The sequence below is a fragment of the Aythya fuligula genome, chromosome 2 (assembly GCF_009819795.1).
Source record: "Aythya fuligula isolate bAytFul2 chromosome 2, bAytFul2.pri, whole genome shotgun sequence".
Classification (NCBI taxonomy): domain Eukaryota; kingdom Metazoa; phylum Chordata; class Aves; order Anseriformes; family Anatidae; genus Aythya; species Aythya fuligula.
This window is the reverse complement of record NC_045560.1, coordinates 24,686,393-24,711,936: the sequence shown is the minus strand read 5'-3', so window position 1 is coordinate 24,711,936 and position 25,544 is coordinate 24,686,393. Positions and strand designations below refer to the sequence as shown.

At 39.8% G+C, this 25,544-nt stretch overlaps 1 protein-coding gene across 3 annotated transcripts in view; it reads right to left on the bottom strand.

Moving 5' to 3' along the window:
* Window positions 1-25,544, bottom strand: part of ANKIB1 (ankyrin repeat and IBR domain containing 1) — a 97,422-nt gene that overhangs the window by 71,060 nt on the left and 818 nt on the right. The gene's annotated exons all lie outside the window — the stretch shown is intronic.

Below are 25,544 nucleotides of genomic sequence, written 5' to 3'. Positions count from 1 at the left end.
ACCAGACAACTATTTTTGAAGCCTCCTATTTCTAACACTCATTTTGGAATCATGTATTCAGCACATGAGTCTTTCATGAGATGACATACCTCCCTGAATTTACATTTGAATTGCTTTAATACTGAAGCAAAATTTCTCGCTGAATGTAGCACCAGCATGTGATCATACAGCAGCCGTTTCCTATCTTGGGAGATAGGAAAAGGAAAGGCAGATATACTGCACTACACAATACTGCTCAGTAAATCTAAAGAAAACATATTTCTTGCACAAAAAAAATCTTTTATCCATATGATGATCGAAGATCATCAACAGAACCAAACACTGTTTGCAACTATTATTTTTCAGAGTAACACTTTAATTCTAAAAAGTTTGAATACAATTTGCTGGTTGAAAAAATAATATTTCTTACTCAAAAAAAGTATCTTTTCGTGTAAACTACAGGAAAATTATTGTGGAATGAACAGTAAGTCAAGCTGAAAGAAGAAAAACATTACATAGGCTCTAACAACTATATCTTAATACTATCAAAATGAAGTTTTGATATTGATATATAATGTGTTTTTTATACCTTTGCAAAGACAACTGATAACAAATTGCCTACACAAAAAGGAGAAAGAAAAAAGATATCAAAACAACCTTTTTTCCAAAAGAGCCCTGCTTTTGTTGAAAATATAAAATATTTTACTGCTTCTAAATGCATCTTCTGTTCTAAGCACAGTTAGCTCAAAAGGTAATTATTTTATTTGCTTTGGATACTGCAGTTAAACAGTTCATTTTTATAAGGTGAGTTTTTAAAACATTTACTGCAGACTCTGTCCTGCATTACAAATCATAATTAACTGCAGAAGGGAATCATGCACAGCTTCATGTTTTAGGAAAAAAAGCCTACTAACCTGGTACATTTAGGAGTGTTACACCATGACGAATTATAATCTTCACTACTGGGATGGATGAACACAAATGAAGCAAGTCAAAAGTTATGTTCAAGAATTCTCAGAATACTAAGTCCTCTCAAACAAGAAAAAGCCCTGTTGATTTCTATTCCTTCCTGGTCCTCTCCTCTGTCCATGAAGTAAAGAGCACAATGGTACCAAAAAATTGCTCACTTTATCAAGAGGACAGAATTAAAAACAGAGCATGCAAACATGGATACTTACTTTAGTATAGCTGGCAGGTATGTCTATAATTAAGATATAGTAGAAAATATTAGATTAAGGCTAATTTTTACTAGTTTCCAGTAAATATGTAAGATTTACCGAACTTGAGTTACTGGGCAAAAATTTCCCTTGCTGGACATCTGCAACTGAGGAATATTTCTGCACAGCTAAGTAACAAGTGTGCTAGCAAAGCTTGAGAATCAAGTTATGGAAAAGGAGTAGTTTTTTAATTCTTTTTAAACTAATACAACTTCTTTTTTTTTTTTTTTTTTTAATTGCTTTTGTTTGTTTTGTCGTCGTTTTTTTTTAAACTGAAATAAGATATATTCTAAGGTTTGTTATTCTAAGACCTGAAGTCATCACCATGAAATAATGAAAGCATCTCATCCACTTAAAGCTTTCTGAATGGAGCTTGACATTGTCAAATTCAATGTTACATTTTACATGTCCAAGTATAGACCAAAAAATGAAACTAAAATACCAATGTAGAGAATTATCTACAAACATAGCATTGGTTAGCCTTAGTAGAAAAATAACCAATATACATTCTTTTTGTTTCAAACACTAAGATTGACAAGTGGCATTAATGTTGAGAATTTACTTGAATAAAATACAGCACGGGGTTGTGAAGGAATTATTTCCTCATTATATGTTTGTAGGATAGAGTCTAGCAACTCATGTTACAATCTTCTCCTGCTGGCTAACGTGCCCACAGCGAGGCAGCTTAAAGCTATTGCTAAACTGCATAATTTGAGACTTTGGCTAACTGACTCAGGCACAAAGACTTTGATCCAGGTGGAAAATTTCCTTTCTGACACACTTCTTTTGCCTGCCTCCAACTCCTGTTTGCAGAGAAAACAGACTTTTAAGCAGGGCTCTTGTTTCCTCTGCCTTGATACACTGACAGTGATGCAACAGGGACAGATGCAGCAGACTAGGAGCAGTTATCAGTTTATGGAAACGAAGCTACATTTTGTAGCTAAAGCAATTGTTAAATGAATTTTGATGGTGGTGTACAGTACTTGCTTTCTTCATCACCTACATGAAATCTGGTAAATCCACTGTGGGTAGGTACGTACACATGTGGAAGCACATGCAAGATACTGTACAGCCAAATGAAATGTACACTGTAATAGTCAGATGAAGACAGCATCCCTGTAGATAATAAGAAATAAATAAAACCAACAATCTAGTGGCACAGCTTAAAAGGTGCAGCTGTTCCTATACAACCTCTTTCTTTCTTTTTTTTTTTCTTTTGAGGAAGCAGCAGTTCAGTGTAATGGAACAAAAGACTTACCATTCCCTAACTGTGCACTCAAGTACGCAATAGTCTGACGTGTAATTGCAGATTATTTCATAATCATTTAAGGGCACCGTGTCTTTAGAAAATTATTTTAAAAAATAACAATAAAATCTGCAAAGTTCTCTGAAGTCCAGATAAAATTTTGGAGTTGTTCCTAGTGAAACATTCGTCAAGGCCTTAATAATCTGATTTAATTTGCTGTAGCTTAGCTACTGATACAAGAGATATGCCTTCCTTTATGGCCTTTTCAGGCTTCAGTCATAAAATACAGCAGAACTCTTTTCAGGCTGGCTTTTCACTCCTCAGATTGAACAGACTAACCAAGCCTTAAATAATATAAAATATCTGTATATCAAATAATACTGACACTACTGCTTTAAGACCTGTGTCTGCGTCAGAAGGCAAAGAAGCACAGCAAGAAAGGCTTGGCTTTTTTTTTTAAGAGTAAGACAAGCTGCACGCAGACGTGCTCGATAGCTGTGGCATTGTAATCTTGAGCACACTTTGTTTTGGTATAAAAAACTCACTACAGACTGCTCAACCTACTAAAATATCTGAAAATACATCTGCCACAGCTAATAAAATACTGTTAGCTGAATAAATGTCTACAGAGTGACTTCTCTGCCACAGGTCAGTGCAGGTAACACCACTTTTGCATCAAGCGCTGGACCCAAGCACCAGACGCCGAAGTGAACAAATATCACCCAGCCTCCTGTGTAAAGAAGCAGGGGCAGCCAGTGACTCAGCCAACAGTCAGCATCGGTGATAAACTGAAGAATAAGAACCGGAGACTGGCAGCTTCCTTTAGCAGGGCCATTTCTTTCACGTTGGCAGCACAAGAAACCCGTCCCGGTAATGCTTTGCTGCTGCATTTCTCCTTGCTCACACACACCGTGGCCACTGTGACCGCTGGGATTTGCAAAAAGGACTCAAATACATTTTATTTAACTGTAAGGTAAGCAATGACCCAGCCCGAATCAGTTAGAGATGAATGTCTGTCACCTCCAAGGACAAAAAGTACAGGGTAAAATGACCGCTGAGAGTGACAAGTAAAGGCTTACAGAGGAATGGACACGGCGGCATTATCAGCAGCAAAAAGCCCAAAGTAATGCGTGGGTTCCTATCAGACCGACCTGCTTAGAAAAACTGAGGATAAAGAAAACCAGTTCTGGGCAATTGTGCCAGGGAAAGGAGCAGGAATGAAGACAGCAACACAAAATTGGCTATAGAAGAACCTACAGGGAACTTGATTAACCAGCCTAAATGGGGTGCAATGGGCCTTGACCCTGCCTTGACGGAGTTCAGGATGTATTTTTCAAGTATGCTTGCTCAGCTTAACACAATTTAAAAGCCTTGTTAAGATTCAGCTGAACAGGTTTGAAATTGCACTGTAACCTAAAGAGAACCCTCTGGAGAGCCTTTGTTATAAACTGGCCAGCTAAAAGCTTTAATGTTAACAGTTTTCAGTGGCATTAAACTGATACAATTGAAATTAAAACTTTTTGGTCTAAAACGTCCAGGCATACCTACAGAAAGCAAAAATAATGAGCCTGGCAACGCAGGGCTGCTCAGGATCAGATTCATCCACAGTAAAATCTGAAAAAATCCTCATACATTGAAGAACCTTAACCTGTTCCCGAAGCACAAGCCTCTCAATTCGATGAAGCTTTCTTATAGTTAAGAGCATCAGCTGGAAGGGCCGTGCTGCAGCTGTATCTCATAAAAAGGCCAAAGGCCTGGGTGGTGGATCTCAAAAGGTAAGAATAGTTAATACGGGAGGTAAGTCAACTGCAGCCAGGCTGTACATAGTTGGCACCGTTCCACGACTTTCTAAAAACACACAGTTGCATTTTGTAGGAATAACAAATATCTGAAGTCAGCGCATTTCAACACAAAAATTACTGTTTTTATGAACAGCAATAAATCACTTTAATAAAGTGAAAAGTTAAAAAGGTGATCAAACAAGTAAAACTAGATTTTCAATGTAGAGACTCCCAAAATATCATCCTGTATTTTAATTTGTTCGTGTAAAGCAATAATCACAGAATCCTACTGCTGACTCTGGACTCGTAACTTAGATCCAGCGTTTGGTCTGTAGGCTGCTGCTAATCTGCAGCTACCAAATTTGGAATAACCTAACCAACCCTCACCTTAATTTGTCTATTCTCATTACCCCAATAACTGAAAGCACTGAAAAGAGTATTACGCGGCATTTCAAGGAATGTGCAAGGTATGAAAAGTTCCCTGTTGTCACATAAGCAACATGGCAGAGTGACAGAGCACATCTCTACTTGGTGCGCTGCAATTATTCCATAAACATTTACGGGATGAAACTTTTTAAAACACACCTCGCATTAAAGAATTATCTCTTCCTGTGCTATTCAAGTGGGCGGTGAGGAAAGCATATTGAGCTGTTGGAGGAAGATGACAAACAACATTCACAAAATTACTGGACCAGAAACAAACGTGCACACACTTTTATTGTTTCCTGGAAGCATTCTTACATGCTGGCTTTGTTCTCTGTAAAGCTAAAAGACAATGTGACCTCGCTGATCTCCCAAAGATAGCGTGATTTTTTTCAGATGAATGAACAAATCAATTTCCTTTTAACAAAGAGGTAATTTAACTGGTCAGCACTCCTTCAAAGCAACACATTCATTTAAGGTCTAAACACAGAGTCCGGGAGATCATTGTGTGTCTAAAATGAGACAGACTCCCACAGCAAAACACAGTTTCTATACAATATTTCAGAAGTGTTTTATGACATTTCTGAGACACAACTGTAGGAACTATTTAACTATTTGGAGTCCAAGAAGCACACATCCTGCTTGCCAAGGTTGCGAGTTCCCAGGATCTCACAAGAGCATCCCTGCCACCAACTCATCACTCAGGTAACCACAGAGACAAAAACCATCACTTACACCTTACGCATACCCCCAAATTAGCGGACTTGCAACTGCTGCAGTTCTGATAAAATATTTAATGTACCCAAGGGCAAAATTCTGACTCTGGCAAGGAAATGGCAAAAGACATATTGGATCTAATCTAACATTAATTTACACTATTCTGTGATTAAACACGTATTTTTAACATTTGAGAGAAAACCTATGCTGAAATATTGGGTTGTTTACTCCACTGCATACAAACTGTTTAAACATTTATATAAAGGCTATGGATAACAAATGTAATTATGGCACGTCACTTATAATTTATATTTATGAAGATTATTCTTGACTCAAGTATAATTGCAATGAAACACAACGCTGTTGCACGACAAAGAATTTTGGTTTCAAGATTAATATCGAATCAAAGAAAACAGAGAGAAAGAAAGAGAATAAAGTTATTTTCAAAAAAGGAGCACCTTGAGTTTGAATCAGTTCTGCTGTTAACAAAATCAACATACCTAGTGACTGGCATAGCCATGGATGCAATTCTAATGACTGCTGTTCTTAGAACGTTATTGTGACTTCACTGTGTAAGGCAAGGAGTGGAGGAAAGAGAAATACAAATTGCCAGAATCCCTCATTGTGCAAAATCTGACCCATTTGTCATCAAAACCGCATGAAATGGATTGGAGCTATAGAGACTTTAATGCTACAAAGGTTTTCAAGAACCAGTCTAAAAAATGTGTTTTGTTTTAGCCAAGTCATAAAATTTGTACGACTTTATTTGAAAAGATCTGCAGCTATGTACTTGGAGCTTCCAAATGAAGCAACCGTACAGAGAGCGGGATGATAAAATAGCTTTGGTGGTATGGGGAACTTTGTGACTGCTTCCCAGAGTCATGCCGAAGCTAGGCAGAGAGGACGGGAACAGGGGCTCTGCCATTTCTCCTGTGCTCTCGCTGGCACCCAGAGAAGGGGGTGGAAAAAGAGGCAGGAGTAACAAGCCTGGCTGGATTGCCAGGAGGAAGAAAAATGCAGGAAATGACAGAAAATAGTCTGCAGAGTTGGAGGGTGGAAAGAAAAACAGAAAGGAGAAAGGACGCTAGGACTTCTTTATCATCCATGGACCACTGCAACGGATGCTAAGTGAAGCAAAACAAATAGGTGTTCATTTAAACTGATGGGCAGAGGGGCACACAAGAGGAGGTGAATTATGGTTATTCTGTACAAACACTCCTTATTCTGGCATTTTTTTTTTTTATTTCTAAGAAATGACTGAGACCACTTAAGTCTCTTAAAACGATTTTTGCTTTGTTGAAACTTTCTCAAGCAGTATGTGCCTACGCGACTTGCCAATACAGCACTCCAGCCAGGACAGTGAGGTTTCCTTCGGGAACTAAGAGAGCACAGAAGGAACTCAAGCTGACAGTAATCCTGCTGTAGCCCTACTCAGTATTGTCATGAGGGTTTTTGCTTATTTATCCTCTATAGTTCAGCCAGAGCATGATTCTCAGTCGTCGTTTTGAACACAAGAAGTCAAAATAGCGTTGTTTAATTGTGAACATGCACTCCTATATCTCTAAGTATAAGTATACTGTGTAAGTGTGCACAGTAACTGCACACACTTTACATCTTTTGTAAGCCATCCAAACTCAAACAGCGCACCCTCCTACCATGTAGCTATATCCAGTTTTTCTGAAGCATGCTGTTGTTTTTATGCCTCTGAAATGATTTAGAGCCACAGAAACTGCAGGACACTGTCTAAACAACTGAACAGAGCTGCCTCTTTCCAGAGTTTATGACATTTGTGTCGTCCAGAACACTGAAGCACCATCACTTATTCACAGACTTCAAGTTTCTTCCAGTGAATTATTTTTCATAATTTCATTGCCAGAATATACATCCCAAACCCAGTGACGCAGAGAAGTGAGCTTTGCCCTTCGAATTAGCAAACTAGTTGCTCAAACTACTCTCCTGCAAGCATAAACAAACCATTAATATTACTACTTCTCCTGACAGCTAAGCTTAAGAAAAATGCATGTTACACTGTGCTTTAAAATTAGTATTTATTTTAAATATCTGAGCCATAAGAACAAAAAAAAAACCCAAACAACAACAACAACATAACAGGCGTTCTGTGACAGAAATAGAAAAAGTGAAATTAAAATTATTTTATGTTCTTTTTGTAGACAAGATTGCTGATTGTTGGACATTGAGTTTTCTTCGCCTTCTTTCCTGGCACACAATTTAGCTCACATGCACAGAGAACCTTAGTGAATGCAGACCCCACTTCTTACTTAGCATTTTTTTAAAAGTCCTGATAAATTTGTCCTACAAAACTGTTACAGTCTTTCTTAAACTTTCATGTAGAACCTGTTTTTTCATTCTAAACCACAACATTCAAGTTACCAGATCCTTACATCTTGTTCCTACTGGAACATTTCACAACTGCATCCACTGTTTCAGTTTCTTATTGCTCCTGGAAACAAAAACCTCTCTGTTTGTGCAGAAACGTGTCATAACAATAAAAGAGCATCTGTGCACCAATAAATCCAACTGCATTTATACTGATTAATGCTAACTGGTTTGCAGTGGGTTTTCATCTTAAGTTATTGCAATAGAAAGTAGATACTGTAGAAAGCCAGGCAAGGTTTTGTTTTATTGGTTTAGCACACAGACTACATCATACCATGCTTCACCAAGCAGCCTATATAATCAAATTGCTCTTCCTTCAGCCAAAGTCTTTTAAAAAATCTCTTCCTCCCCAGTGCAGTAATTTAACAGCAACGTCCATGAGTTTGGATTAAAGGACGTCAAGGCATCTCTTTGGACATCATCCTACAGTTGCTGTAAAAGCCAAGAGAAGGCAGAAGGCAGGCATGAAGGCTGCTCAAATGTACCCGGGGCAGCGTGAAGATACAATCTCGACCAAATGCAATGATCTGAAAAAGTATTAAATCAATTGAATGTTTGACCAAGGTAAAAGGCTACACAGCACAGCAACAGATAAGACGTACAGCAACAATTTATGGATGAAAACTACTGCCCTAATTCATGAAAGAATCCAAGATTTTTCACAGAAGAAAGAATCAGCTCTTAGGTACTGATAAATGAAGGATCCTTGGGTACAGAAAGGGCTCCTGTCACTGTGCTTGCCAAGATCAAGATTTACGTACCGAGAAAGGATCAGGACGGTGTTGATCTTCCAGCAGAATCCCACATATCTTCTCCAGGCGAGATTCTCTGTATCTAACACCAGAATGAGTTAAAAAGATGCTGCGGACCTGCAGGAATTGTGTTCCTCAGCTTTAGGTACCTTCTTCTGAATACTAAATTGAAACCATTTTCCTAGATCAGCATCTCAGAAGTTGATACAACTTAGTGTTTTCCTGACAGCACTCAATCCTACATGTCACAGAAAGAGTTGTAAAAACCTTAATTAGCTTTTTTTTTTTTTTGTTAGCAGAACAATCTGCTAAGAGATGTCTTTAGTCCAACAGTTAAGAGATTGACCGTGTCCTGAAATGAGGATTCTTCATCATACAGATTTATTCATGAATGTTCTTATTGTCTGCATCACAATGTCCGATGCTGCAGAAATTCTAATAGATTCTTGTGGGAGTGGTTCGGGAGCGTCTGAGTGGGCTCAACGCATACAAATCCATGGGTCCCGATGGGATGCATCCGCTTGTGCTAAGGGAGCTGGCAGATGTGATCGCCGAACCGCTCTCTATCATCTTTGATAGAGATAGGTTTGATAAGTTGATTTGATAGGTTGGTCGTGCTCGACCAACCTTGTTGCCTTCTATGATGGCATCACCAGCTGGGTAGATGGGGGGAGAGCGGTGGATGTCATCTACCTTGACTTTAGCAAGGCTTTCGATACTGTCTCCCATGACATCCTACTAGCAAAGCTGAGAAAGTGTGGGATGGATGACTGGAAGGCAAGGTGCGTTGAGAACTGGCCGACTGGCCGAGCTCAGAGGGTGGTGATCGGCGGAGCAGAGTCTGGCTGGAGGCCTGTGACTAGCGGTGTTTCCCAGGGGTCAGTGCTGGGTCCAGTCTTGTTCAACATCTTCATCGACGACCTTGATGAGGGAATAGTGTCTGCCCTCAGCAAGTACGCCAATGACACAAAGCTGGGAGGAATGGCTGACACGCCAGAAGACTGTGCTGCCATTCAACGAGACCTGGACTGGCTGGAGAGATGGGCAAGAAGAAACCAGATGAGGTTTAATAAGAGCAAACGTAGAGTCCTGCACCTGGGAAGGAACAACCACATGTATCAGTACAGGCTGGGGGACGACCTGCTGGAGAGGAGCTCTGAGGAGAAGGACCTGGGGGTCCTGGTGGACGACAGGTTGACCATGAGCCAGCACTGTGCCCTTGTGGCCAAGAGGGCTAATGGGATCCTGGCGTGCATTAAAAGGAGCGTGGCCAGGAGGTCAAGGGAGGTGATCCTCCCCCTCTACTCTGTCCTGGTCAGGCCTCACCTGGAGTACTGTGTCCAGTTCTGGGCTCCCCGGTACAAGAAAGACAGGGATCTCCTGGAAAAAGCCCAGTGGAGGGCCACAAAGATGATACGGGGACTGGAGCATCTTCCCTATGAAGAAAGGCTGAAAAACCAGGGTCTGTTCAGCCTGGAGAAGAGAAGACTGAGAGGGGATCTCCTCAGTGTATATAAATATCTGAGGGGTGGGGGACAGAAGGATGTAGCCAACCTCTTCTCAGTGGTTTGTGGGGATAGGACAAGGGGTAATGGCTGCAAGTTAAAGCACAGGAAGTTCTGCACTGACATGTGAAAGAACTTCTTCACGGTGAGGGTGACAGAGCATTGGAACAGGCTGCCTAGGGAGGTTGTGGAGTCTCCTTCTCTGGAGACATTCAAGGCCTGTCTGGATGCCTATCTGGGCAGCCTTCTCTGAGGAGCCTGCTTTGGCAGGGGGGTTGGACCCGATGATCTTTTGAGGTCCCTTCCAACTCCTACAGTTCTGTGATTCTGTGATTCTTGGAGCCAATGTGTTCTTGAGATAATGAGCTCAATTGATATTCAATGTGGAAACCTGATTACCGGATTTTTACAGCCAACTGAGAAATTAAAAACTTTAATGAGCTTTTTGTAGCTACATTACTAAATTTAAAAAAAAAAAAAAAAGATTTACAAAATTATTAGACAAGCCATAAATATTTGAACTTATTATAACAGAAATTAAAAATTTCTGTAGGTCTGACAAGGACTAGTAAGAGTCCTTTGCAGTTTTGGAACTTATTTCACACTGCTTAAAAAAATAATCCTCAAAAATAAAGGCAAACTTTGCTAAGGAATAAATATCCAGAATTCTAAATAGAAGAAAAACTAGTTTATTCCTACCTTAAAATAATACTATTTCAAGACATTAGCTTAAAGCAAGCTGAAGCCGATTTTATTTATGAATACTATTAATAACAACTAGACTAATCCTTCAGTTCCAACAATCTCATTTATTTTCTACTGCTTATATGTCAACATTTTGTTGACCAATATGTTTTATTGCATGGCTTTCATGAAACAGTATTATGTTTGGATTGCAGCAAAATTTCTGTTGATTTGCCATATAAATATTCTTCAAAAACATGAAACCAAACAGAAGATGCATGGCATTAGTTAAGAGTTTTCCATTACCAACATATGCATTTTTCTTTCCAAATATTATAAACCTAGTTGTAATAATGGCTGTACTGGATCAGATACTTCTCATTGAATATCTTGTCCCAGAAAGTTGCCAGCAGAATATACCACTGAAAAGTATAAAAATTGAGCAAGAATGAACTGACATTTTTTTTCTGCAATACTCTCCCAGTCTTCTGCAATTTAGCACTTGATGAATGCGTAAGCCAGATGTGCTACGTCTATATTAATAAGCTGCAGTGCATTTTTCTTCCATTAATTTGTTGAAAAACTCCCTGAAACCATGTAAATTTTTACCAGTTACAGCATCATGAAATTTCACAGCTTAACCATTCATTGTGAAGAAACATCTTTCTGTTTTTAACCTGACACTTGTTAAATTTCATTTTCACTGTCTACAAGAACTGAGAGGTAGACAGCAAAAAAATCTTCCCCTACTTACTCTTTCCACTTGTGATTTTAGAGCTTGCTATTATATTGTGTGCTACAAGTGATCAACCTGTCATATCAACCTTTTTAGAGGTTACTCTTACAGATTGATTAATCCTAATTCTTATGGAATGGATTCCGTGCAACCTTTATGTTCCTTTCTGCTGTTTCTGATCTTTTCTCAATGCAACGAAAGCTTTTTTGAGTTAGGAGACCAGAATCTGTATACAACATGCAAAATGCATGGACTTACACGGTGGTGGCATTATCTGTACTCTTTCAGCATGTGATTTCCTTGTTGGGCTGGTACTAAGCACTGAGCTGATTTTCTTCAGAGATACTTATTACAATTTCAAGATCTTGTTCTTTGGGGGTAATCTTTAAGATAATCAGTTTGTATATAAATTTAGATTTTTTTTTTTCCAACCATGTGAATCTTTCACATTTGCCTATACTGAATTACTGAAATTCATGTGCTAAATATTTACTACTCTGACCAATGAGATTATTTTACAGTTGTCATGGTTTGTAGCATTGTCTAGAGAATGCTGTATCACCAGTTCCCATCTTTCCCAGATCACTCATCCATACATTAAACAGCACAGGTCCTACCACTGATCTATTTGGGACTCTATCAATAACCTTCAGCCACTGTGAAGACTGCCTATTTATTCCTACCTTTTAACCAGCTACTTCTCCATGGAAAGGACCCTCCTTCTTTCACAGAACCACAGAATGGTTTGGGTTGGGAGGGACCTTAAAGATCACCCAGTTCCACCCCCCTCCCACCAGACACCTCCCACCAGACCAGGTTGCTCAAACCCCCATCCAGCCTGGCCTTGAACACTTCCCCACAGCTGTTTGAATTCTTTAAGTCTTTCAAGCAAGGAACTGTGTCAAATGTCTGTTGGAAATCCAACTGGAGAATAACAACCACATTTTCTCTGTTAACTTCTTCAAAGGACTTTGCTAAGTTTGTGGGACCTGACTTTCCTTCATGATGATTGCTGACTGTTCCTCAGGATGTCATACTTGTCCATGTGTCTGCTAATTTGGTCAACTACCGCATCATTTCTACTAACACCCCAGGTAGAGATGTCAGGCTTACACATCTGCTGCTCCGTGCCTGCCTTGGAATCTTTTAAAATTGCCATCACATTAACTAACCTCCAGTAATCCAGCACTGAGGTAGCTTTCAGGGGAGAGTTTAAATGTGACAAAATGTAGTTTTTTGCACAATTCTAATTACCATCAAGTGTACCAAAGAAAACCATATTCCTACTGAGAAAAATAACCCAAAGCAGAGTCTACACAGCTTTTCCACAAGATCTCAGACAGATTGACAGTTCTGCGATCAGACCTACAAAATTAGACCCTGGCTCTTATCATCACATAAGTACATCGCACTTTGGCAAATGACATGTTATGAAGAGAGAGTGTCTATGCCAATCTCCTTTTACCTTGCTTGATTCAGCCAGAACACAGGAAATCTGTAAAGCCTATCTCTAAGGCCTATTTCTTAAGATGAAGGAGTGGCAGTCTGTCTTTTAACAATGCTGAATTTCTTTAGACTTCCCTCCCCACCTGCTCATGAAAGGCTTATCTCACTGAGAGATGCTGAATTATCAAGGAAATATTGTAGCCAGACGTAGGACAAACAATGCAAACTGCTAAGAGAGGAAATTTAGCCGACTGTGTTTATTGTAAAGCAGGTGCATGAAGAAGGATATCAGGCTTCACAAGATGTCCCAGGAGTCCTCAGAGAGGAAGCTACCTACTGGGGAACAACCAGGAATTCAGAAATGTCCCCCACCAGCAGAGGAAGCTGATAGATACAAGGCGGTACAGTATTGCTGAGGACAATCTTACTCTGTGAAGGTGGTATAAGCCACCTCAACGCCCTTCTACATACACCATACCTTCTACATACAGTAACCACAGAGCACTGAGCAACAGATTTCAGATAGTCTCACTGGGGTACCAGATGAAAGAGGAAAGCACGAGCTGCTTAGGGTGTTTTTTCTCCTCCTCTCATGTTTATGGTATCACATGCTCAGGCCTTGCTTCTCCTTACTACTCTACTCCACAGCAACAACAAATACAAGGAAACTTGCCAAAACACTGCCCTTCTCCCCAGAACTTCCCAGTTCCCATGCTCTCCTGTAGTCTGTAAACCTTGGCACTCTCCTTACCACTCTTCTCCACATCTGATTTGCTGGCGAAGAACAAGGAGGTGCCTCCTCATCGGGCCAAAGCAAATCTGAAATATTTTACTGGAGGCTTCCCAATACATAGGAGAAAATTCCTCACTGCAGAAGGAGGTTTAAGCATTCAACAGTAATTATACAGGCTAATATGCCAGCCAGGAAATACTTTACTTTTTATCCTTTAAACCAGAACACTACAACCTAAAAAGGGAATCATTATAAAAAGATTTAGATTGTAATGTGACAGTTATGCTGAATCTCTGTATAAGTAGATCACCTGAGGTAACAGATGTAAGCCTGTTTGGGATCAGATTGCTAACGGTCATACAGTACTCAGTACTGCCTTTTTTTTGTCCCCAGCACTAGCCTTTGGCTTGCTATCCTGTAGCCAAGATCATCACATGCTCACCCACTAATTTGTCTTTGTGGACTGCCTCTTTTTGAAGCCAGGTGCTGTGCCAGGAAGCACATACTCTGAAAAGCAGCATTCACTGGATTCATATACCCTTTGCTTCTAATACTGCTTGCCCTTGAGCCCATCTATTACCAGAATATACTACGTGGAGTTAGCACAGCACAGGCTCTGTTCATTGCTGACTCTGCTGGTTGCACATCTCCTCCACGCACTTCCCAGGGCCGTGAGAAACGAACCATTGACCATGCAGGCACTGCTAGGGCAATAGTGGATTTGTACTTCTGGTCATGGAAAATGACTTCTAGGACCTCCGGGTCACTTCTTTGCTGCTACGTTAAACACAGAGGTCCCGCAGAAGAGAAAGATCCAGGTCACCCTCCTGATCTGGGAGGTGTCAGTGATACTGCACAGGAGGTTCCTCGCCAAGGCTATTTCTGAACACCACTCACTGAGAATGTCACAGAGGACATCTGCACGTGGGTTCCCCCAGCGTGCTGGTGCTGCCACCCCCACAGCAAGGCACATCTCCTCACACAAGGGAAGCCCTCGATGTCTGCCAAACGTGGCTGCAGAGCAGACCCCACAGCCAAAGGAGGCGCGCGGCCTCCCCTCTGAGCTACCTGAGGCGATGCGCCTGGGCCTGCTCCTGTGAAAGAGCAGCTTCCCAACATCAGTCACATCACCCTGCTGCCCCTTCAGCTCGACCAGGTTATTCACCTTCTTCTACCATGGCTGGCAAAGCTGTCCTTAAGCAGCCTGATCAGGTGCTAGGAAAAATTCAGTCATTGATCCTGCATTTGCTAGGTTCGGGTAGAACTTGTATTTGGCTGGGTGAGACAGAAACGCACTGGGGTAAGGCTCAAGAATGTAGAGCTTGTTAGAAGAAGAATCCTACTGCCACTTTTATTCCCCACATCTGTGGGAGCAAAAGCAAGCAGGGGGAGATGAGGCACTGGACAAGGGGAACCAGCTGTGGTAGCTTCAGCAGCTCTCGGAGTTACGATGCTCACGAATCCTTCCGTGATTACTGTAAGAAAAACCTGCTACAGTGCCAAAGTAACACACAGAGACTTATTTAAGAACAGTTCTCCCTGCTCCTGAAGTAAAAGGGACCACAAGAGACAAAAAAAAATAAAAAATAATCAAATAAAATCGCTTTTTTTTCCCCCTACACTTCTTATTCCTGTCTTGGGTAGTTCTTCTCTCCCATGTCCAGTTCCCTGTTACAGCTGCCCAGATCGATGTACGACCTCTCCCAGGCCTCCCTGAAAGCTTCAGAAATTATGAAGTCATTTTTATTGTTATTATGAAGCCTGCATTTAGCAAGCTGGAAATCTGCCTCCATTATCTTTTTATGATGCTAATGTCGCTTGAGAAACTCAGCCTGTAGTTTCTAAAGTGGCTTTAATTGACACCAGAGCTGATCTCGCCCTTTCTGTTTCTGGTCCAGCCTTTCTATTCACCCATATTCCCACACTTTCCCTGGTTTTGTACTGGCATGTGCCTTTGTAACTGCACAGAGAAGCAGAGCAGTAACTCAGAGCAGTTCTCTGGTTTTTATTTTCTTCCTACATGCTGATGGCCCAAATGGCCAGACCACGGCAGCAGCCATAGGGCAGCAGGGTTACTTATACCAGCACATAATGCAAAAAAAATTGAATACTTTCAAAACAGTGTTCATTCAAACTGAAATGCAGACAGAAGCAGAAACACCAGTGAAGTGCAAACTGTGCAAAACCAACAGCAGGTCTGAGTGCTGGAGGCAAGGCAGGAGTACACCAGCCCCGCTGTAGCGATCAAAGCAAATTTTCAGGAAATTTCTCTTGCAGCCCAGCATTATTTTATCAGCTGCGAGACCCAGACAGTGGTGGTGCCTTCAGAAGGGACAGCACGTGGAGCATGAGCCAGAGGATGTGGCTGTTGGCGCGGAAGACTGTGGACACGGAGCAGTCGTCACGGCATCAGAGGCAGCACTTGCTGCTGTGCCCAAGCTTGGCAGCACCCACACTGAGCCAGGAACAGAGCAGTATTGGGGTAGGGGCTCTCACAAAACCAGTGACACAGTAGCCATTCCCAATCCCTTCCAATATCCCAGCAGAACTGGTACCTGTCCCTGTAATCCAGCTGTAATCCCACTGTGCAAAACAAGGGATGACAGTCAGTAACAGCAGCAGATGCTGTTCCATCGCCTGGACCTAGGCAAGCAAAACCTAGGTGGAAATACAACTAAAATAAGTGTCCAACAGGCAGGGAAAGCAAACAGCAAAGCATGCACTTACTGGATGGTGAACATATCCAAGTCAGAAAGCAGGAGTAGGGCAAGAAGGACCTAGGGAGAAGTGTTTGCTGCAGCTAGCAGGGGCCCAGCAGGGATCTGGTGAGAACAAGCTCTACCAAGCTGGCTGAACAAACACAACCTTAAAGAGAGAGAAGAAAAAGTCTAACATAGTCCCTGTCCACTTGCATTAGGAATGGGTAGTGTTTAACACCAGACAGCAACTCCTTCTGTCCCTCACACACTGCATACACTGTCAGACCATATTTTATTAGAGATTTACAACATGCCTGGGAACAGCCCACGGACATGATTTTGAAATGCTGATGGAGATGCAGAAACAAAGGTATCCATCAATAGGGTCTACATATTTATCAGAGGATTTTAGTCTTAAGGTCTTCTGAAAATTCCAGATACAAATAGCTTTGATAATCTAGCCTAGAGTCACCCTAGATACAATGTCCTGCATAGCAAGAAGCATGTTCTAGTTGTGTTAAACTGCTCCCTAGAAGATCAGAAAGGGAAAAATAGCAATAAACAAGAAGACAAAGAAGGAGAACACCACTTCTATTATGGTAAAAACAAATGGGACCTCTGAAACAAAAAGCCTAACAGCCACCATGAACAATATCCAGTAACAAAAAGACATCTATATTGAAGTGAAATGGTTAAAAAAAAAAAAAAAAAAAAAAAAAAAAGACTGCCTTTTCAAATGCTGGTTTGTATGAAGGCTTCTTTAATACTGTGTAGTCTACAGCCTGTTGGAGGATGCGTTGTGTTGCAGCAGAACAGAGCAAGGCTTCAATTTTAAGAATGCAACATATTTAAATACAAAAAAATGATTCTTTATTAGAGGTATCCTCAGCTGCAGGGAATCAGGAGCACACCACTTCCTGTGTGCCCCCAATTACAGATGTTTGGATACAGCTGCTGGGTGGGCAGTTTGGAAAGGAGAGGAGGAATCAAACAACTCCAGTAAGCAGGCAGGCAGTCCTGGGGAAAATAAAGTACACAACAGCTAAAGCAAGGAATGATTTGGGGGCAGGCTTTCTGTCTTCAGGAATGCGACAAGATTTATTTTCACAGTAAGCCATGGGTAATGTGGAATATTTTTTGTTCAAAGTTCATACTGAGGTTTTAAAATTTCAGAAAGAAGCTTCTTTCCAATTCCATTTAGCACTGATCCAGTCTGCTTTTATCTGTACTCATTATTACTCTGAAGGAACTAAAAGACCAGAAAAATAGTGTCTGGTTTTCTTAGAAATTGTGTAATTCGTACAGGAAATCCATGATTTTAGGATTCTGAATTTGCTCCCTAAAAAAGATAAATTATTTTGATACTTATGAATAGCTGCTACAATTGGGACCCTTTGTATATCTGGAAAAAAAAAAAAAAAAAAAAAAAAAAAAAAAAGGACATAGTTATTAGTAACTCTTTAATGCTACCCTAATACCACAAGCTGCAAAATTGAAGTGAACTCAATACACTTTTAAAGCTTGTGACTAATTTAAGGAGAACCTTTACTCACTCTCCACCTAGAGACCCATACGACTAGGTAAACCAGAACTGGTGGGTGGGAGGAATTAACCAGTCACCTCCTTAAAGATTCATTTTAAAACTCGTTTTCCTTACTGATTCCTCACTCATACATAGAACAGACACACATACAGAAAAGTCAATGGGATTTCTGAATTGAGCTCAGCTAAACTGAACTTAAAGGGTATTCCTATGAAACGAAGACCAAATCAACAGGCACTATGTAGTGCCTTTACAATAAAATTATGTGGCAGTCTTAGTCAGGTTTAGTTTACATTTTAATAACATCCAGGGTAACAGAGTCCAAAACTTTCACGGTATCTCCTTTTATTTATACATCACAACAAGTAATTCTAGATTAGAACACACTGTCTGTCTAACTCCCACTCCAGCCAAATGAATTTAACTTTCTATTCTTTTATTAAGCAAACGGGTATGAACCTCAGGCTGCTTTGCTTATGAGAGGGCATATTTCATTAGTGACATGTGATATCCAAAGCTATAAACTAATAACTTCAAACCTCTGACTCTACAGAATTCAGGTTCCCTTAAAGAACAGATTTTGAACCGTATAGTCAAACTTACTTAAGCTAATCATATTGTTCTCTTCTACAAAGCTCCACAGCCCTCTGGGTCATGCACGTCAGCTGGGCTAGGACCGGTTGCAAGCAGAGAAAACAGTCGGTTGTGCAACCACACCATCTGATACAAGCAGGCACTTACATTAATTGGTGCCAGTGGGCAGTCAGAACACCAGAACCAATAACCCATGCTACCTTGCACAACAGCATGCGCCAGGAGCTATATATGTTTCATACAGGAATGCACAGAAACCCATAAGAAAGTCAACGTGTATATATACATGCATTGTTTGTAGTATATGCCCCAAAATTACATGCAACACCTTCAGAAAACTGACTATATTCCCCTTAGCCTTCTCTGAGAACTGGAGGTAGCCAGCTCTCCCCACTTATTTTACATTATGTGCTCCTGTTGCCTAATCACATCAGCAGTCTTCCTCTAGACTTCCTCAAGTACATTGGTGGCTCTCCTATACTGGGGATACAGTTTCAGAAGCAGTCACAAAAACGCCAAGCAGACAGAAATGATCTCCTCACTCAGTTACTGACTTATTCTCCCCAAGAAAAGGCACTCTGCTGACTCATGTTCAACTTGGTGTCCACCAGGAAAGCGATGTTATTTGCTGCAAAGCTGCTTCCCAGCCATAGGTTTCTGGCCTCTACTATTGCACAGGGTTATTCTGTTTTAATTTTCAGACTCTGATGAACCTCACGAGGCTTTTGCCTGGCTATTTCCTCCCCTGCCCTGCAGCACACCCAACTCTGTGTCATCCAGCAGCATGCTGAGGGTGCGTTCCACCGCATCATCCAGGCCATTAACAATGATTACAAATGCAAAACTATACTATTTGGTCTGACAAATACTAATTATTCTGTCCTGAAAGAGGTAAAGGACTCACAAGTAATTACATTTTAACTAATGGACAGGTTGGTAAGTATGAGATTATAAAGAACTTCAATACACAAGCCACCAAACAAAGCCTCTTTCATTGTCCACAGCTTTTTTTTTCTTTCTTTCTTGTTGTTTTTGTTTTTAAACACGCAGTTTGCTTGGTTTTTTTGTTTGCTTTTTGAACATACAGATTGCACTCGGTGGATCACTGAAACGGCTCCAATTGCAGATATCCTCTCCAACATCCTTCTAAACTAAGTACCGAAAATATCTGTGATAGCAGCTTTCTAGAAGTCAGGGAGATGGTCCTAAATTGAGAGCCACCGTACAGTTGTACTGCAACGGGTAATGCCTCAGTGCACGTGCCTCCATGGCACAAGCTTTTAGAGAACCAAGTAACTCGAGTTCATTCACAAAGGATGCTTTATCTTAGAGCTGTATACAACTTACAGTGCTGCACAGACCTGCACTGCTTGATGCTGTAGTTCTGTAGTATAGCTACTTCTGGAGAATAGACGTGTCTTCCTTTCTGGAGAACCACACGTTCTGCCATCATTAGGTCTGCTATATAACCCTTTCAAGAGCTAAGCTTTAAAACATCAAAATTCTCACCTTATGGTTAGATATAATGGTTCCATCAGTCCATAAGGTCCTACAACTGTTCAAGCGTATAATCTGCATTATTAGCACAGCTGGAACTTCGGAAACATAGTTTAATAGCTGTACACTTTTGCAGTTTCTCAAAGATATCTATAAAATTCACCATTTTGATAGAGCAACATCATTTCTTCTGGGCTCTACTCTGCCAGGGTATTTCTCCATACCTATCTGCAGTCCTTTCACATAGTAGAGAGTTAACTGGAGATTAATATTTCCTTGTCTCGCAGCTGCTTAGCTAAATAAAACAGCAGAGCCACCTGGATTTAACAACAAAAAAAAAAAATCCTGAAAAAGTAACAGTTCTGCAAATCTACACACAGGCAAGGAATTAAGGGAAAAGAACACTCCAAAGGAAAATTCTAGTGCCACAGCATTTTGAGGTTGCTACTGCTGAAAGTAAGTCCCAACGTACATACAGTCTTGTATATATCAAATTTTGTATTTTATACAATACTTAATAAAAATGAAACAAAAACACACAATGGGATACTGCAGCAGTACAGCACAGTATCAAGCTCTGAGTATCAGTACAGAGAAGAGATCACTAATAAAATACAACTGCCCTAAAATCCCTGTTCTTCAGTCTATGATTTTTTTTTTTGACAACCACATAAGATAGAACCAGTATTTAATGTAATGGCAGTGCAAAAAAAAAAAAAAAAAAAGTATATATCATGATCATTTTTCACCATTTTTTCAGCAATTTCTGCACAGGAAATGTTATAATATTTGTCATCAGTTTTTAATCTGTGCATTCTAAAAAATATACAACTTTTTCAACACAGTAAGATTTTGAGTTTCTACACAACAGCTTTGATATAAACGTACCATTTAAAGCTTTGCCTTCAAAATTCCCATTGGAAGTCCATTTTAAGTAACAAAGCAGGGGGAAGTTGCTGTCCCAGCAAACATTTGTAGAAGCTCCTTGAAGAGCAGACAGTATGTGAATTGTAAACACAGCTCTGACTAATAAATATAACAGAAACAATTTTCTCCACTAAGTTACTTCATTTCTAGTAATTCCAGATCAGGATCAAAACCAGCTGCACACGAACAGGACACGATGTTCCTACAGCCACTTAATGTATCCACTATATGGATGAGCAGGGCCTGCTTCTACAGCAGAACTATACTTACAAGCTAGAAAAATCTAATTATTTTCTCTGCTGAATTCCAATTAATATGTCATTAGTATATGAACAGTTAACATTATGTTAACTTTAAGGGTATTTTTCCAGTAATAGGTCTGAAACTTCCAAAGTTGTGTCTTCCTCAAAGCATCTTTCATTTTAAAAAGGTCACCAACACTCCTATAGGATAGGATTTTTTTTCAAGTCAAGACTTTATGATAATTATATTAGAATTAAACCAAAAAAAAGGATTTTCACACTTAGCCATAATCATTCTCTTATTCTCTTACCACTTTTCAACTAAGTTATCTCACAGGCTACCTCTAGCTGACATCACCTATCAGAGAGGGATTTAGAATCACACCAAGTCCAAACAAAATGGTGTTTTGCTTTACATAACCTTTAATTCTATATGTAAAAAGGTGTCACCCACCCAATTAGCTTCACAAGAGAGAGGCATCAGGTGAGTACAACAGCACTCACCAGCCCCTACCACAGCAGATGATGCTGGAGACAATCGTGGCTCCACGTGCAGGAGCACAACAGAGCCATGCACCACATCAGAAGCCATTCATGTTGTCAACAGAAGAAACTGACCTTTGCTTCCAGAGGTATAAGACAACAAAGAACAACACGATAATAGGAAATACAATGGGAAAAGATGGACAGAAGAAAATCAAGGAAAATAAGGACAAATACTCAAAAGATAGAAACCACCCAAATAAATACAGGGGAAACACCAACACAACACAAAGGTAGAGCAGCTACTACAAGATGGGGCAGAAACACTGCATGGAAAAGAAATAACACAAGCTTCAACAGCATCAGCTATTATGTTCAAGGATATAAACAAACGTCTTGCTACAAATTATACTTTTGTTAACTTGCCATAGGCAGAAAGTGATTTAAATGTAAGTTTCAAGAGCATTACGTTAAGAAAAAAAATGCCTTCATGAAGTGTGTTTTAGGACTTTTAGTGAAACCTGAATTTGAAAATAAGCAATGGACTTTTTCTTTAGTATTTGATGCCTTCCTCTGATATTGGCTCCTGAAAAATAAATAAATAAATTGTATTTTAGAACCTACTCTACATTTTAGAAAATCTCCCCAAAATGACAAAGATTTAAAAGAGGAGGTATCCAAGCTGTGGCTTTCTTGGTTGCTTAATTAAGAAAGTAAGGCACAACCAACTGGTCTGAGAGCAAAACAACTCCCTTCAGGTTATTTTGGTTTTCAAAGCTTATCGTCTAGTTACTAAAAAAAATATATATATGTATTTATAAATCGGCTTGTATTGCATACAGTCTTGCAGATGGTCCAGGAATCAGTTATTCTTGATCTTTTCCTCGAACTAAAGCTATGCTTTTCTTCAGAACACTAAAACGTCAAAGGGTTATGTCTTTGCATTTGACCATCAGCTGTAAATATGAATTCAGATAATTCCAAACTTACAGCTTACTCCAAATACCACAGTGACTTGGAAATGCCTAGACTGTATTTTTCACTGCAGCCCTTATTATACAGCAAGGGCTAAGTGGTTCACAGCAGTTTAAAAATACTCCCTTAAAATGAATATACACCATTTGGCTACCATCTGACAGCCCTTATTCCATGGATTTTTTGGTGAGTGCTGTACTTCTAAAAGTCTTTCTGGTTTATTTACTCCTATGTTTTTAGAGTGCTATTTTCACAGTGGAAGTCCATGTCAAAATTGAAAACCTTCCCATTGTTATTAAAGAAGGGAAAATCCCCAAGAAATTTAATAAAGTTTTTTGCCAGTACAGAAGCCTGTACATAAAAAATTGTTTTATACCTAACCTTACTCTTAGAGAATTTGCTTCGGTTTGAAACAAAGCTCCTCAGCTTCCTTGTCAGGAAAGGGTTGGACAAGAAAAGTTACCGAGGAACTTGACAGGAGCTGTCGCGCAGCTGCTCCGGAAAGCCTCCCTAGCCGGGAAGGATCTGAGGCATTCAGCACAGAGGTCCTCCTATTTCACTGCAGTAATCCATTTACAACCTGTTATTGTATTTTTACTCCAATTATCCTTTAACATTCCAAGTCCAGCATTGACGTGCTTTAAAATATAAATCAAAGCAAAACCACTAAATCAAAACCTCTCTTAAGCAACATCAACAAAATATGTTAGAGAAAATTCAAGGATAATAGCACGACTAAAAATTTGTTCTAGGTCAAAAGAAGCATTTGTCTTAGCTAAAAATACTTATATGGCAATTCTCTTGTTTGCAAAACAGGAGAGCTAAGGATATAAATATATGTGAATTTGAAATTTTAATCTTTATATGGCATGTTTCCAAGTTCTGATAATTATTTTTTCATTACTAAAAACAGGAATACTGGAATAAGGCTAGAAACAAAGAATCAGAAAGCAAGGACTGTATTGTTAAAACTGCATGAATGGTAAAGGAAATTTGGAAAACCTTAAAAAAAAAAAAAAAAAGGTAACTATTATCTCTTCTTCCCCACTTTGACTTCTGGACTAATTAACTGAAGATTCTCAACTACCACTGTACTTACGTGTATAGCACTCCGCCCTGACTACTCTTTGGGATAAGACATAAATACACATACACACATACATATAAACACAAATTAAGACAGGTTGGAATGCAAAGCATACTATTTTACTGATACTAGTGAAGACAATGTAATAATCCTCCGAGGAAAATGGCAAATGGGCTATTTTTACCAGTTTCACTTTAAATCCGGAAGATGTTTAGAGGTTCTGAAGAAAACTAGTAGTTTAAGCATTAGGTAGGCTGCTTGGGCTTAAACTGTTAATGCGATATAATCTTGCATGAAATATTCTGCGGCCCCCCAAATTACATATATATGCAATTCATGTGCAGTGTATTTGGGAGGGAGGAGGGAAGCAGTAAAAATCTTGTCTGATGATGACAGCTTTCAAAACACAATCTTCTCTGTCATTTTGAACGTTTCACAATTTCCACAGGTCTACTACTCAAGCAAAACAAAAGATCTCTCTTTCCTATCTATCATCAATTACTATACAGCAGTGGGATTAGAAACATAACAGGTTCAGTACAGACATGTGTAACCTCCAGACTTCCACTTCGTTTACTGGTAGGGGTCACCTTAGCAAAGGTGACAAAATTCCAACAATCACAACACCAGAAAGCAACTTCGAGAATTCAGATTTCAAGATGAAGTTAATTTACCACTCAGGTAATGGAGCCTACGTGAAATCTACACAGAACAAATCACATACATACAAAGCCACCACAAAACAAACAAAAAACTCTGCTGGCCAAACTAGTCAAAAACTGATCAACAAAGCTCTATTACTGAAACAACAATGACAACAACAAAAATAACTTAGTGCTAATCAATCACAGCAAAGGCGCCAGGGACTAATGGGTGAGAAAGTGCTCAGGACACATTGAATCAGCCATCGCGTTAACAAGCTCTCACGTAAGTGAGACTTGACGACACTGTCTAAAACCATTTTAAGAAGTTGTTCCACTAAACCAAAACCGACTGGTGTAGCATGCATGGTAGCTGTTTCCTTTAACTTTCAGGAGCGTGTAATCCTGACAGAAATACCTGACAAACAGAAGTAAATTTAAACGCAATATATATATATATATATGCATCTCGGAAGCTCCAGGTTCTTTCTGTAAGCCTCACCAGACAATTATACATACCTCATCCTGGCTAGACGTGGCAAACCACGTGTAAAAATGAGAAAAAGGGCCGTGTAGATCTTATATCTTGCTTGATTTTCCTCTTTTGGCTACTGATGCTACTCACTATAAATCATTCCACTTTTTTTTCTTTTTCAAATTATTTTCATTCCTAATATTCTACTGATGTACATACAAAGAGAGAGCATCACCAACATTATTTAGCTTATTGCTTGCTTTCTAGTAGTACTTTTAATTCAGGAATAATCTGTTAAAACAAAGAATGAAGTATTTTAGTAGAGGCTAAACTAAATTTATTGAAGTGGGAATTGCTTGAGTACAAGACCACCAAGTCTTGGAATTAAAGTTTCCAGAAGCCTCCTCAGTAATTTGGTCTCTTATTTGCAAGAGCAGCTGCTCACACTTTCTACATCAATTTAAAGAAAACAAAAAAGAGACTTCTTTTAAATCCTGTTATAAATTCCACCGTTTCACTTCTGTGTATACCTCAGGTACACGAGCCACGTGTTAGAAGTTGAAAAACGCTGTCACTTTCTGTATGAATAACCCCTTTTTCTTTTAGGGGAAGGAGAGCACTTTCCCGTGTACCGAAAAGAAATTAAGGAGAAGTGAACACGCTACGCTTCACGTTTATAATCAAAGAGATGGAAGTAAGGACAAAGCAGCCGTACGGGCAGGGAAAGCTTCTGCCTTTCAGCCTCTTGTTGCTGCCGGGCGCCGC